Source organism: Felis catus, chromosome A2 (assembly GCF_018350175.1).
Source record: "Felis catus isolate Fca126 chromosome A2, F.catus_Fca126_mat1.0, whole genome shotgun sequence".
Lineage (NCBI taxonomy): Eukaryota > Metazoa > Chordata > Mammalia > Carnivora > Felidae > Felis > Felis catus.
In genome coordinates, this window is record NC_058369.1 from 82,378,487 (window position 1) to 82,392,501 (window position 14,015).

At 36.3% G+C, this 14,015-nt stretch overlaps 1 protein-coding gene and 1 non-coding gene across 2 annotated transcripts in view; one reads left to right on the top strand and one right to left on the bottom strand.

The window, feature by feature from the left end:
• The window catches only part of RSBN1L (round spermatid basic protein 1 like), a 67,788-nt gene that overhangs the window by 14,986 nt on the left and 38,787 nt on the right, over positions 1-14,015 (top strand). The gene's annotated exons all lie outside the window — the stretch shown is intronic.
• LOC111559580 lies at positions 8,921-9,031 on the bottom strand. The gene has a single exon (XR_002740709.2). It is a non-coding gene; the product is annotated as a U6 spliceosomal RNA (small nuclear RNA).

Here is a 14,015-nt window from a genome sequence, read left to right on the forward strand (position 1 = left end):
ATTTCATGAATGTATTCTCCCATTCTGTGAATTTTCAGTCTCTTAATGTTGTCCTTCACACTTTTTCATAGCAGAAAAATTTAATTTTGATGAAGTCCACTTTATTATTTATTTATTTATTTATTTATTTATTTTTAAAATTTTTTTTTTTAACGTTTATTTATTTTTGAGACAGAGAGAGACAGAGCATGATCAGGGGAGGGTCAGAGAGAGAGGGAGACACAGAATCTGAAACGGGCTCCAGGCTCTGAGCTGTCAACACAGAGCCCGACGCGGGGCTCGAACTCACGGACCGTGAGATCAGACCTGAGCTGAAGTCGGCCGCTTAACCGACTGAGCCACCCAGGCACCCCTATAATTTATTTATTTTTTGTATGGAATGTGCTTTTTGTGTCTTAACTGAGAGGGCTTTGCCTAACCCAGAATCACAAGGGTTTTTCTCCTATGTTTCCTTTTAGATACTTTATAGTTTTAGGTTTTACCTTTAGGACTATAGTGCATTTTGAAAACTTCTGTATTTGAGGTTTGGATCAAAGTGCCCTTATTCTTATTTTTCCTTCTTGCTTAACTTGAGAATTATTTTGTAAAGTCCACTCTCCCAACCCACTAATCACTTAGGGTGTTTCATTAAATTTGTTGATTAAATTAAGGGCAGGTTTTAATTACAGAATTTTCTTTATATTCAAAAGTTACATGTATGTTTTGGGGCACCTAGGTGGCTCAGTTGGTTAAGCATCCACCTTCGGCTCAGGTCATGATCTTGTGGTTCATGACTTCGAGCCCTGTGTTGGACTTTGTGCTTGATAGCTCAGCCTGGAGCCTGCTTTGGATTCTATGCCTCCTTCTCTCTCTGCCCCTTTCCTACTCATGCTCTGTCGCTCAAAAATAAACGTTTAAAATAAAAAAAGGGGGGCACCTGGGTGGCTCAGTCATTTTGAGCATCTGACTTTGGCTCGGGTCATGATCTCAGGGCTTATGAGTTCAAGCCCCGTGTCGAGCTCTGTGCTGACAGCTTGGAGCCTGGAGCCTGCTTCAGATCTGTGACTCCTCTCTGTCCCTCCCGGGCTCACACTCTGTCTGTCTCTCAAAAATAAATATTAAAAAAAATTTTTTTAAAGTTACATGTATGTCTTTACCTACCCTTATATTCTTTTTTTTTCTTTTAATATTTATCTCTGAGTGAGAGAGATAGAGGTGTGAGTGGGGGAGGGGCAGAGAGAGAGGGAGACACAGAATCTGAAGCAGGCTCCAGGCTCTGAGCTGTCAGCACAGAGTCCAGTGCGGGGCCCAAACTCACAAAGTGTGAGATTATGACCTGAGCCAAAGTCAGATGCTTAATCAACTCCACCACCCAGGTACCCTGACCTACCCTTGTATTCTTATATGTCTCCATAAAGTGTACTGATTTTTAATACAGATTATGAGTTTTCATCTGGCATTTTATTTTATTTTTTGGGGAGTTTCTTCCAGATTGTTACTGGTATATAAGAAAGCTTTTGGGTTTTCTACATACACTTAGTAGTTGGGTATGTAATTATATAATAGTGAAAGGCTACCAATTCTTCATAATCAGGAACAGTTGAATTACAGTATGATACTTAGTAATACTCAGAAAGTTATGGTACTCTTTGTGGTACTTCAAGCATTGTGTTTGTCTTTGAAATCTGAGATCTCTATTAGCACGGTATAACTATTCAGCTTGACAAATATTTTTAGTGGCTTAGGTGCTGTGGTAGGTTTTAATAAAATGACAAAATCAACAATATAAAGCTTCTGCCTTCAAGTACCTTAATCTAGCAGGATACTAGAAAAAGTAATTATTAATGCAGTAAGTTGAATACCACAAGACAAATGGAAAGTAGAGGTAGTACTGGTGGAAATGCAGGTAGGCAGGGAGGACGGGATTTTTGAGCGAATCTTTGAAGGATAGTGTGGTAGGATTTCAGTAAAGAGATGAAGGAATTTAGGTGGAGAGCTTTATTTGAAGTGTAACATTCATAGAATTGGATAGGAAAACACCTATACAATGTCATAAAACAAAGAAGGAAATAATTTCTAGATATTTGATTCTCTTTGTAGCTCTGACATTATATATTGCTAAACATCTTTATTTTAGCTCTTCACTCTTATTTTTGAGAGAGAACGTGTGCATGCATGCACAAGTGGCAGAGGGGGGTGGGGGGAGAGAAAGAAAGAACAGAAAGAGAAGAAAAGAAAATCTTAAGTAGGCTCCATGCCCAGTATCGAGCCTGACATGGGGCTCTATTTCACGACTGTAGATCATGACCTGAGCCCAAGTCAAGAGTCTGACGCTCAACTGACTGAGCCACCCAGGTGCCCCATAACTTTTTAAAATTTAGAACTTTAATTGGTTGCATGAAAAAACATAAGCATATATAATAAAAGCAATGATTCCCATATATGCTGTTATCATTATCCAAAAAGAACTATATAGTTTACTGTTTGCATTATAGAATATAGTTTTAATTAAATAAAGTAATTGTGTAATGTTGACTTAGAGGTGTAGAATGCCCCTGGTTGTATGTGGGTCACATTTTATATGACAGCTGTAGTATAAAATTCAATGAATACAGTGATTTAATTTATAATCTAGATATCAAATATAATGTCTCACTACTTTATATCTTTTATAATATATAGAGAGGAGAGGAAGTATTTACTTCTAGCTGGTCTTCCTGGTAGATTAGTGAAGAAAACCTGACCTGAAATTTTTAATTATGGTACAAGAAGGAGCCCAGACCACTGTTTCATGTTATGCCTGGTTTGGCTTTCATGTAGGTACATCTATATTAATTTTTTTGTTCTCCTTTTAGGGATTGTATTCTTGTGATTATTACTATACTATTACTATACTATTATTTTTTTTGTCAGTGTATGCATATTACTAAATGCTTTCCTAATAATCTATTTATATTTAATGATGATAGCTACTTTTGTCAAGTGCCTGCAATATAAACTGGGGATAGTTGGAAATAATGCATATGTTGCCTTTAATCCTCATAAAAAGTCTAAAAAGGTAAGTGCTGTGATCTTTAACAATTGAGAATACTGAGGCACAACGTAATTAGTAAGTAATTTGTGTCAGTGAGTGGCAGAACTGGAAATTAAATATGTCTAATTACAAAGCCTGAGTTATTTCCAACATATTACAGTACATTTAGAGTTTCTTAATACACAGCTGTCTTAAACTATATCATTTTCAACATTCTCTTCCTTGTTTTTTTGGTCTCAATATGTTAGCCAAAGCAGCCTGCCTTTCCCTGAATAGTAAGAGATAAGTATTGTACAATCTGAACTTCCTCATAATATGTTCAGGCAGAAACATTTTTTGCATTACTGTACAAAATATAGGACATTGTTGCTGTATGAGTCATTATACTAAGTTTTTTCCCCTTCATAAGAAAATAGAAGCACAGAATTGGGGAACACTAGAAGAGAAAGGGTCATCAGAGCTCAGTGAGCAGAAGCCCCTGATTTGCAAGTACAAGCAGCAGAAGCTTGCAGCCCTCTCACAGGTTAGCAGTTCCCAAGTCCTTCGGTTCTTACTTACTGGAACTGCACAAGTCTTTCACATCTCAGGGTTCATAACATGCAGCAGTTTTTACAATTAGGTCCATGAAGACCTTTCACTCTTTTAGCATTTTCCCCTCACTATGGATGAGCAGACAACTCCAGAGGAGGCATCAGGTATTTTAAATACCATCTGCCTCATGCCTGTCACATCTCAGCCATCCTTTAATTGGAAAGGAAGGTTTTCTTCTTTGCCTTCCAAGTTTCTGAAACCCATTTCTATGTTATTCCTTCCCCTATAATGTTACTATATCCTTATGAAGATGTAGTGCGGAAGAGGTAGAAGTGGTGCTGCTTCCATGTGCAGGTTTAAGTTAGGAACTATCTACAATTAGCTAAATTCAATGAAACATTTGTGGCCAAAGAATTATTATATGTTTTTGGTTTTCTTTCCTATAGTGTAGTAATGGGAGCTTTTAACTCCTATTGGACCTGTTTGGGAGTTTTCCTAGTTCTGCCACTTAGTCTCTGTGCATGAGAACATCTTATCTGCTCTGAGCCCTGACTTTTATTCTCTATAAGATGAGGAGAATAAGTGAAATCTTTAATTTTTTTCTTATGAAAAAAACTAATTTTGTGGAAGACTTTCTGGTAACTGTCCCGCTTCAACACTATCTTATTGATTTTTGTCAGAGCTCTATTTTTTTATTACTTATTTTTAGAGTCATATAAAATACTGATAAAAGCATTTACTTTCTTAAATTATATCACAGTTTCTCTAATTTGTCCTCTGCTTCTTTCTTAAATGATTCAACAAACACTTACTGCCTGCCATATGTTTGGTATTGTGTAGGGGAATGCAGAGAATTAAGTTGTTTGTATTTCTTTCCTTCAAGATTTATAATTTAATTGGAAAGATTATTAGCTGCAATGTAAGAGACACTTTGTATTGTTACTCATCTTGTTTCTGTTTCTGTGTGTTGCTTTTTTTTGGGGGGGGGGTCTTCTCTGATTGCTTCAGATGATTATTGGTAATAATTTGCTCCTACTTATATTAACCCTTTTTCTTTTGCCCTCTGGAGTCCTCATTCATTTTTAGCATCAATTATGTGCAAAATACTATTCTGGGTTCTATAGAAGACAACAAAGATACATTAGATATAATAACCAAGAAAGAGTGTATAATCCAACAGAACAGATAAAAAAGGTACACAAACAGAATTCAAATCATAAGAGAGAGAGAAGAAGGCAGTGGTCATTTCAAGTTGAAGGGATCAAAGAGTCCTTAATGAAAAGCTGAATTTCAGGTAGATTCTTGCAGAATGTGTAGGATTTTGGTCAAAAAGAATTGGGATGGGCAAAGGCATCCTAACTAAATGGTATTAACAAAAATATTGGAGTAAGTTGTAGTAATGAATCAGTCTGGAATCTTGTGTAGATATACATGTGGTTGAAGAGTAGAAGAAATTAAAATGTGTCTTGAATATGTAGATTCTTGAATGGCATACTGTGGGAATTTTCTCTTTTTATGTAGGGTAGTTTTGTTCATTTGTTTAAAGTAGAAGAGAGTGACATGATCAACTATATTTTCAAGGAATATTTTTTGGTCACTGCTGAGTGGATTGGTGGAGAGAGAAACTGTAAGTAGGAAGATCACTTGTTTCAAAAGATAAGTAATCAGTTATGGTAATGGTTATGGAAAGGGAAAGGAAGATAGACATATTTCAATGGAAAAATAGACTGAACTGAGAAAGTGATTTAATGTTAGGGAAAGTTATTATATATAATATATTATATATGTTATATATAATATGTTATCGTATATAATATTATAACATTAAGGAAGTATTATAAAGGTTTTTGAGAATTTTTTTAATTTGGATGTTGGAGGATGTTGTGCCATTAACATAAACAAGGAATTAAAAGGAGAGCTTGAACTTTATTTATATGAGAAAGATGGTAATTTTAATGTTAAGTATTTCTTTTTTTTTTTTTTTTAAGATTTAAAAACATTTTTAAGTAATTTCTTTACCCAGTGTAAGGCTCAATCTAATTCACAACCTTGAGATTAAGAGTCACATGCTCTGCTAACTGAACCAGCCAGGCATCCCCAGTTGTTAAATACTTCTTTTTTTTTCTTTTAATAGTTTTATTTTATTTTTATTTTTATTTTGAGAGAGTGAGCGCCAGCAGGGAAGAGGGGCAGAGGGAGAGAATCTCAAGCAGGCCCCATGCTTAGCATGGAGCCCAGTGTGGGGCTTGATCACATGACCCTGGGATCATGACTTGAGCTGAAATCAAGAGTCTAGTGCTCAACCTGCTGAGCCACCCAGACACCCCCCAAGGTGTTAAATATTTCTTATGGAAATAAGTGGTAGAACTTGGCCAAGAGGCTGAGTTGAGATATTAGTCTGAGGATTCATTTACCTAACGGTTATAGTTTGAATCATAGGAATGCATTTTCTTCAATGGAAAAAGAAGAGAGAAAGAAGCATGCCCAAGGTAGATCCTAATGAGAATGTGCAAGTTTTGATGATAGGATCGTGAGTTACTGAGTAGACAGGATAGTGCAGTACCACTGAGACTTAGGGAGGAGTTTTGAAGAAGAGGTTAGTAATGTCTTTTGCAGTAAGGACCAAGAAAAAAGGGCTGAGAAGGCATTGCTCCCTTTTTTACTATATCCTTTATCTTTTTCTTTCCATTTTTGTAATGTTACCTTCCCTTCTACTTCCCCACTTAAATTCTGTATTATTTCTCTTTTTCTTCTATTTATTGCTTATTTTCAGATCTATTCCTAGCTATACTTACTCCTGTCTGGGGAAGGTGTTTAAGGAGATCAGTGTTGTTGTTCAGACTAACTGATTTCATAGACTGTATTATTACAGTGTGAATCATGGCACATACCCAAAGCAGGAAAAACTCATAGCGTGAAGCCTATTTGAGGTTTGTAGTACAAGAATGTATTGTAACTGAAGTCTTCAGTAGAAAATTCTACCAACACTCCTTAAGAACAGGTAGTGTGGAGGGGCTCCTGGGTGGCTTAGTTGGTTAAGCGGCCGACTTCGGCTCAGGTCAGGATCTCACAGTCCGTGAGTTCGAGCCCCACGTTGGTCTCTGTGCTGACAGCTCAGAGCCTGGAGCCTGCTTCAGATTCTGTGTCTCCCTCTCTCTCTCTGACCCTCCCTTGTTCATGCTTTGTCTCTCTTTGTCTCAAATATAAACAAACATTAAAAAAAAAAAAAAAAAGAACAGGTAGTGTGGATTTTTATGACACTTTATTTTTTTTATTTTATATTTATTTATTTATTTATTTATTTATTTATTTATTTATTTATTTTGAGAGAGAGAGAAAGAGTGCAAGTGAGGGAGGGGCAGACACACACACACACACACACACACACACACACACACACACACACACACACAATCTGAAGCAGGCTTCAGGCTCTGAGCTTGTTAGCACAGAGCCTGACACAGGGCTCGAATTCAGGGACCACAAGATCATTAAACTGAGCTGAAGTCGGATGCTTACCTGAACCACCCAATGCCCCTATTTTATTTACTTTTTTAATGTTTGTTTATTTTTGAGAGAGAGAGAGCATGAGCGGGAAGGGGACAGAGAGGGAGACATAGAACTTGGAGTGGGCTCTAGGCTACACACTATTAGCATAGAGTGTGACACTGGGCTCAAACTCCCAAACCATAAGATCATGACCGAAGCCGAAGTCGGGTGCTTAACTGACTGAGCCACACAGGTGCCCCTGTTTTTTACTTTTAATTATTATTTGTTAATGTAAGCTCTATGCCCATGGGAGGAGTTGAACTCAAGACCCTGAGATCAAGAGTTTACCGAGTAAGCCAGCCAGGCACCCCTCTGACAACGTCTTTTAAAAAAAAAAAATCTAATGAATCTACATTAAGATCCTTCTTTATACAGAATTCTGTGGTTTAATGAGTCATTTATGGGATTTCTCTCTTTTCCTTAAAAGCTATTAAATCTAACAAGTAGTACATGCATATATACATATTGAGAATAGATGTATAATTGCATCATATTTTCTCCTTTTGTTCTTTTTGTTAACTATAACATAACCTTGAGATAATGTATATAAAGTGAAGTAGAAATACACTTGAACAATTTTAATGAAGTAAGGAATTTGGAAAAAGTAACATTATTTTCATGTGTGTTTGTGTGTTAGGTTACATAGTCACTCTTTTATTTTGAAGTGTTTTTTTTTTTTCTTATTTCTTTCCTTCTGATACACCTTGAGTGATTCTAAATCTTTTAAAAAGTTTTTTTTTTTTGATGTTAATTTATTTTTGAGAAAGAAAGAGACACAGAATGCGAGCAGGGGAGGGACAAAGAGAGAGGGAGACACAATGCAAAGCAGGCTCCATCCAGGCTCTGAGCTGTCAGCACAGAGCTCAACACAGGGCTCAAACCCATAAGCCATGAGATCAGGACCTGAGTCAAAGTTGGATGCTTAACTGACTGAGCCACCCAGGTGCTCAACTGTAAATCCAGTTAAAAAAAAATTTAAACATGAAATTATCAATTCTTCTTTCAGGAAAGAGATGTATGCTAACAACTTAATTACATAAGTATAAATATGAATCCCTTTCTGTTGTAGAAATTTCAGATAATTTAGAATTACCTAAAATAAGAATCAAGAGTTCCTTTTGGAGCCCCTGGGTGGCTCAGTTGATTAAGCGTCTGACTCTTGATCTCAGCTCGGGTCATGATCTCACGGTTTGTGAGTTCAAGCCCCGCATCAGGCTCTGCACCGTGCAGAGCCTACTTCGGATTCTGTCTCTTCTTCTTTCTGCCATCCCCCGCTTGTGCGTGCTTGCATATTCTCTCTCTCTCTCTCTCTCTCTCTCTCTCTCTCTCTCTCTCAAAATAAATAAATGAATGAATGAATGAATGAATGAATGAATAAATTTTTTTTAAACTTCTTTTGTTCCTTCCATAGGAGCAAACCTGTTAGGTATTTTGTGTTCTTCCTTCCAGATTTTTTTCAGTGCATTTACATATGTACATGTGTACATATACATGCACAGAAAAGAATATGTAGCCTATTTTCAAAAGCCTAAATATTATACCACTTTTGTGCAACTTGCTCTTTTTATTTAACAGTGTCTTGGAACTCTGTCCATTACATAGAGTGAAATTTATCTACACATGCACACAAACTGCATGTGTCTGTGTTATGTATGCATGTGTAGTTGACACACAATGTCACATTAGCCTCATGCACAAACCTGTGTGTGTCTGTGTATTTGACTATGGTTGACATACAATGGCACTTTGGCCTCAGGTGTACAAAATAGTGATTTGACAGTTTATACATATGCTGTGATCACCACAAGTGCAGCCACTGTCTGTCCCATAAATATGGAATGCTTCATGAATTTGCATGTCATTCTTGCTTGGGGGCCATGCTAATCTTCTCTGTATCATTCCAATTTTAGTATATGTGCTGCTGAGGTAAGCAAGCACTATATTTCTTTCTTACAATTAAGTTTTTCCTTTATAAATTTATATAAATATAAGTTTTATTAAGCTTTCAATTTTGGAATAGCTTTACATTTATAGAAAAATTTTCTCTTGAAATTTTCTCACTTTCTCTTCTTGAAATTTTATATTTGTATGATACATTTGTCACAATTAATGAATATTGATATATTATCATTAACCAAAGTACATACTTTATTCAGGTTTCCTTAGTTTTTACCCAGTGTCCTTTTTTAAAAAAGTTTATTGGGGCACCTGGGTGGCTCAGTTGGTTAAGCGTCTAACTCTTGATTTTGGCTCATCTCAGGTCATGATCTCGCATTTCATGGGTCCGAGCCCTGCATTGACAGCTCAGAGCCTGGAGCCTGGTTCAGATTCTGTGTCTCCTTCTCTCTCTGCCCCTCCCCCACTGGTGCTGTCTCTGTCTCTCAAAAATAAATAAATGTTAAAGAAAAAATTTTTTAAGTTTATTTTTGAGAGAGGGAGGGAGAGTGAGTGGGTGAGGGGCAGAGGGAGAGGGAGAGAGAGAATCCCAAGCAGGCTCTGTACTGTCAGCATAGAGCTGGCATAGGGCCAGATCTCATGAATTGTGAGATCATGACCTGAGCCAAAATCAGAAGTCATATGCTAAACTGACTGAGCCACCTAGATGCCCCCATAATGTCTTTTTTTCTGTTCAGGGATCCCACCCAGGGTACCACGTTACATTTAGTCATTATGTCTACATAGGCTCTTCTTGGCTACAGCAATTGCTTAGATTTTTCTTGCTTTTGATTATCTTGATAGTTTCAGGAGTACTGGTCAGGCATTTTATAAAATGTCCCTCAATTGGGATCTGTCTGATGTTTTTCTCACAACTGGAATGGGGAGATGGGTTTTTGAAAGGAAGGCCATGACTTTGTAAATTTTAAAAATAAAATTTAATCTAAAAAATCAAATTGGGATGCTTTGGTGGCTCAGTTGGTTAAGTATTCAACTCTTGATTTCTGCTGAGGTCATGATTTCACAGTTTATGGGATCGAGCCCCACATTGGGCTCTGTGTGGGTGTGGAGGCTGCTTAAGATTCTCTCTCTCTCTCTCTCTCTCTCTGCCCATCCCCTGCTCTTGCTGTCTGTTTCTCAAAAAATAAAAATTTTAAAAATTAAATACTGAAAGGTTTATAATGAGAAATGGCCCTAACTCTTTGCATTCCCTACCCCTACCCCCAGTTGTTAACTCTTTTAGTTCTCATCGTTTAATTCCAAATTTCTGAATAAAATGCTCATAGTGCCTTTTATTTTTTGACTGATCGGTTTTAGACACACTATATTTCATTCTTGTTAAGGGTAATAAGAATTTAGCACTTTTATAATCTAGCTTCTTGCCTAACCAGTAATTTCATAAAACTTAAAGTGAATAATAGTGCCTATTATGACTTTGCAAATACTGTTCAATGCACATCAGAGATCCTTTTCTGTATGGCCTTCTGGATTTTCGTAATAGTTAAAAATGGCCTTTCTTTTCATACATATTGGTCCCTGACTTACAGTGACTTGGAATTTTTTGACTAGATGATAGTGCAAAAGTGATATAATTCAGTAAAAACTATATTTTTGAATTTTGATCTTTTCCCAGGGCTAGCAATATGTGGTAGGGTACTCTCTGGTGATGCTGGGTGTGGCAGTGAGGTGAACTCCCCATCAACCATGGAGTCATGAGGGTTAACAACCCATATGCTTACAACCATTCTGTCTCCACACAGCCATTGTGTTTTTCACTTTCAGTGAAATATTCAATAAATTACTTGAGATATCCAACACTTTATTATAAAATAGGCTTTGTGTTGGATGATTTTGTCCAACTGTAGGCTAATGTAAGGGTTCTGAGCATGTTTGTTAAATTAGGTGTATTAAATGCATTTCTAACTTAATGAAAAAAAATGTTTCTTTGGTTTTTTTTTTTTTAACATTTATTTATTTTTGCAAGAGTGAGAGAGCAGGAACAGGGTACGGGCAAAGAGAGAGAGGTAGATACAGAATCTGAAGCAGGTTCCAGGTTCTGAGCTGTCAGCACAGAGCCCTCTGTGAGGCTCAAACCCATGAATTGTGAGATCATGATCTGAGGCCAAAGTCGGACACTTAACTGTGAACCATGGTTGCTGAACCACCGACACCCCAGTATTTTCAATTTACAATGAAAGGGTTTATTGGGACGAAATCCCATTATAAGTCCAGGAAGTTCTATTTATATGTATTGGCATCTTCATTTTCTGCCCTATTCTTTGTGTTCTGTGGTAAGAGATAATCTGGCAATTCCCTTTTATTCTTGGAGGTGGTTTCTGCAGTGCTCTATACCTGAACTGGTTATCGTTTAAGCCAACTACACAGTTTTCATACTGATACTTTCTTGTGTGCCTTCCTGTGGTGGGTCTCTTGTTTCCTTGGTCTCATGCCGTTTTCCTTTTCCTTCTTTGTTTACTCCTTAATTTACTTAAGCGCATCCTAAGAAAGGGTGTGTGTGTGGTAACAATGTTTGAATTTTTGCTTGTGTGATCATGTCTTCCTTTGTACTTGGTTGATAGTTTGACAGATCCTCTAATTCTGGGTTAAACATTACTTTCATTCAGCATTCTGAAGGCACTTGTCGTCCTATTGCTTTCTACCATCTACTATTGTGTTGAGTTCCACACTGTTATCTGATCTTTTATGTGAGATCTGGTTTTGTTTTGTGTTTTTTTTTTAATTCCTCAGGAGGCTTTTAGGATCTTCTCTTGAAACTAAAATTTCATGATGATGTGCTTGGTGTGTATGTGGAGAGGGGGGCTACCACTGTGAATTCCATTCTTTGTTCTCCTCTCTCTCTCTCTCTCTCTCTTTTTTATTTTTTTTAATTTAAGTAATCTCTGCACCCTGCAGGGGGCTCAAACTCATGACCCTGAGGTCGAGTTCCATGCTCTTCCAACTGAGCCCCTTTGCTCATCCCTTAAAGTTTGGTGACTCATTTTTTTCTGAGAAAATTTCTCATTCATTTTGATATTTTCCTTCCCTGTAAAATTCTATTTTTCTTTTCTGAAATTTCAGTTAATTTGATATTGGATCTCCTGAAGAGATCCTTTAGGTAACCTTTTTTTCTGCCGTTTTCCACTTTGTCTTGTTGCTCTCTTTTTGGAAGATTATCCCAACTTTACCTTCATGTTTTTAGCTTTTCAATTTTGCTATTGTATTTTTCTTAAGATTTTATTTTATTTTTTAAGTAATCTCTACACCCAACATGGGACTCAAACTCCCAACCCTGAGATCAAAGAGTCATATGCTCCACTGACTGGACCAGACAGGCACCCCTTTGCTATTGTGTTTTTATTTTATTTTTATTCAAAAATTTTTTTAATGTTTATTTATTTTTAAGAGACAGAGCACAAGTGGGGGAGGACACTCAACTGCCTGAGCCACCCAGGCACCACAGTTTTATATTGTTTTGTGTTCCTTTGAACACTGGTAAGGTTGAAATTTTTTTATGTCCTTTGCACCTTTTTCTATTTTCTCTTTTTTATTAAAATTTTTTTTATTTCTTTTTAAAATTCTTTATTGTTTTATTCATCTGTACACTCAACATGGGGTTCAAACTTACGACCCCAAGATCGAGAGTCACATGCTTTTCCTACTGTTACTTTCTTTTTCTTAGTTTTTTAGATGTTATATTGTAAGAATTCTTCATGTAAAAAGAGATCTACATAAAAGAGAAATTACCCCATTGTCTTTCAGGGAAAATTATTAGCCTTTATTGAGACTTAGAAAAATTGTGAAACCCTAATGTTTTTGGAGTAGCAACTTGATAAATCTCAGGATTTTTTGTCAGAAACAACCAGGGTAGTTAGAAGGGGAAATAAATTTGAGGAACTACTCCTGGATGGCTTTAAGGACTAAGAATTTCCTTCCTTGCTGTGGTATGGCTAGGAAAAGAAGGAAGAATTAATAAAGATCAACGTAGAGCACATAAAAGGAAAGTCACAATGTGCTTCAGAAAATAACAGTAATTTACTATATCACAGGACCTGTTTTGTGTATCAAACAAGCATTTATTGAGGTAGAGTCTTTTCTACTCTCAAGAATAAACTATATACTGGTGGGGGAGGATTGATTATAAGGAGAAAGATAAGTTTATAACTAGAAAGAATACAGTGTGAAACTTGTTTTAATAGGGCTAGAGATAGAGAACCTGAATACTGTTGTATACAGTATAGTATTGATGGACCTGGTCTAATTTCTTAGGACAGGGGGATGAGAATGAGCCTATTGGTGACTGCCAGAAGTTATAGCTGTCACCTCTTGTATGTGGAATGATAAATGACAGCTAAGACAATAAAAATTAAATGATACTCAAATACTGTTTTTTAGTTTTGAACAGGTAAATTTTGATTTGTTTTTGAGTTCATCAATATGAGTGTGATAGTGAGAGTTTAAATTTTTGTCATAATGAAAAGACTATATTTCTTAGATTTTTGAAAGCAGGGAAGTATAATACATTTTTGAAAATTATTAGAATGATTAAAAAACAGTGGCAGTCTTCTGTTATGTAGGAACTGTGAATTTATTCTGAAGATTGCAGATAAATGGATTGTTGGTGTATTAGAAATCTCTCAAAAGGATTCTCTAACAATGCTTTTTATAAGTTCTACTTTCTTTATACTGGACTGATTCACCTAATACTTGTTTATGTGTGTGTGCGTTTTCATTCTATGTTATTATAATGACTGTAATACTGGTGGAGACTAGTAAATTTTATAACAAGATGAAAACAATGATTTTATTATTTAAGAACCGGTCTTTGTTTGTTTGTTTGTTTTAAGAACTGGTTTTCCATAGTGGTACCAATATTAAGAATCAACCAATATCAACTGATATCCTTGATTGTAAGATTCTTTAGTACAGCACTATTACTCTTTTTATCTCTTGCACATAAGTGCTCAATAGAAATATATTGGGTGCATTA